This window comes from Brassica oleracea, chromosome C3, assembly GCF_000695525.1.
Source record: "Brassica oleracea var. oleracea cultivar TO1000 chromosome C3, BOL, whole genome shotgun sequence".
In the NCBI taxonomy this organism is placed as follows: Eukaryota; Viridiplantae; Streptophyta; class Magnoliopsida; order Brassicales; family Brassicaceae; genus Brassica; species Brassica oleracea.
Genome location: NC_027750.1, coordinates 36,579,734 through 36,581,863, shown reverse-complemented (window position 1 = coordinate 36,581,863; position 2,130 = coordinate 36,579,734). Strand labels below are relative to the sequence as shown.

At 26.1% G+C, this 2,130-nt stretch overlaps 1 long non-coding RNA gene across 1 annotated transcript; it reads right to left on the bottom strand.

Annotated features, from left to right (window-relative positions):
- Positions 1 to 845: 845 nt before the first annotated feature.
- LOC106334129 lies at positions 846 to 2,130 on the bottom strand. Its single transcript, XR_001268532.1, has 2 exons — positions 2,059 to 2,130; positions 846 to 1,273 (listed from the first exon to the last, which is right to left on the bottom strand). It is a non-coding gene; the product is annotated as an uncharacterized LOC106334129 (long non-coding RNA).

Here is a 2,130-nt window from a genome sequence, read left to right as displayed (position 1 = left end):
TGGTCTCAAGCTTAAGCTTTGGTTTCTCGGTAGTTGGCTTCCATTTTTCCCCCACTCAGGTTATTTATCTTCTTCTCATGCATCCCTTGGTGTAGGTGTGCGGAGTTAGTCTTTTGGAGCTTTGGTTTCTTCTATTCAGAGTTTTGTTGTTCTTCGCTATCATGGGCGTCTTGTATGTACTTGTTTAGTTTGTGAGGTGCTTCTTATCTATTAGCTGGTAGTTGTACAGCCAGTGCTTTAGACATGCGTCTTTTTCCGATGATTATTCTTTCTCTGACCCGTTTTTTTAATTTTTTGCACTGGTGCTTGATCGCGATCTTTTGTGTTCCGGGGATTGCTTTGTCTCATATTTTATCTTTTTACCTTTTTTCTGACATGTGCTTGTTCTAACCAAGACATTCTATGGTAAGAAGAGATAGGTTAGTCTTTTTTGTTGATCTTTTTTCAGCTCCAAACTTTTATTGAGTTAGTATTACTATGGTATTTTGTTTTTTCTCTCTTACTGCTGAAGTTTATATTTAGATTATGTATTGCACTCTAATTTTTTCTTATTAGGTTGGTCATTTTATATTTTAAATAGTTAAATAAATATATTATTTGTTAATTAAATAATAGAAAATGGTTAAAAATAATAAAATAACAAAATTTATGTTAGTTTTAGTTGTGAATAATTAAATATGTATAATATATTTTTATTATTTTATTTATTTATTTATTCATCTTGAATTTTAGTGAACAATAAATTAGATTAACAAACTTCGTTTGTGCGAAAAGGATTAGATAGTTCACGATTAGAAAGTATTTGGCCAAATTGCAATAATTTAAAAGAAGAAGGACCTAAAATATAAAAAAAATATACATGGATGACATGTGTCGCAAAACCCCATGCCACTTGTTAGAAGAAGGGAAAAAACCAACTTTACAATAATGTGATCATATATTTTATTAATAGTCTACTCACTCATGTTTTACACATTTGTATTTATTTAAAATTCATATTATTATTTATTTTAAATAGATCCAAAAATATGAGACAAACATTTAGACATTTATTGTTAAAACAAATAATATAAGTTGAATATTATTAGATTCATAACACTTAGTGAGAATCCTTACTTACAAGCGCAGTTACAAAATCCTTTTTCTTCCGAACAACTACCAAGAGTTCCATGTTGCTTCTTACACATATCCAAACATTTAGTTGGAATACAATAGCTTCCTTTTATTGGAATTTTATGAGGACAATTCTTTTTCTGTGCATCTGCCATCATTCCTGTTAGATATAAAAAATCTCAAATTTTAATTGTTAGAAAATATATATAGATTTTATGAAATAGAAAACTTATTCATCAACAAAAAAATTTTAATAAAATTTTGTTTTAAGCGTTATAAGTAAAAAAAAAGAGAAATATATTTTGCCAGTAAATAAAAAATATGAGCATATCGTTTGCTCACACATTATTTTTTTATTTTGTGAAAAATATGGTTTTAAGAATTGTGTGCATATTAATAAACATTACATATAAAAATTTGATCTGTTAAGAACAACTACTGTATGTATTGGAAAAGCATAACATATTACCTGTAAATATATATAAATTTAATTTAAAATATCACATAACTTTACATAAGAACTATAGTTCATCTATATTATGAAAAATGTTGGTTAAATCATTTGTATGCGCATGAAAAATGTTCATAAATAGATAATAAAAATGAAACTATTTAATATTATTTTATCATAGTCGTTCTTCATCATATATAAACACATACATTAAAAAAATTATAAATGGAATACATAATAAGTATAGAAAACACTTAAATACTTCAGGGATGATCCTTTCAATTTTAAGGCAAAACTTTCTGACCATACTTTATATATTTTCTAACCTTCTGCAAATTTATGAATTTTACACCAAGAGATAATTTAATGCTATGTTTTATATAGTAAACAAAAATTATTATATGGGGGTTTACAATATATTAAAAGTCAAATTTTAGGATAATCAATTTATTATAGAATTACTATATGCAATATATTAAGATGTAAATACAAACCTTGTGAGAGAATGATGAAGATAATTAAGAACATAAACGAGAGTTGAAGGGATTTCTTCATCTTGGATTATA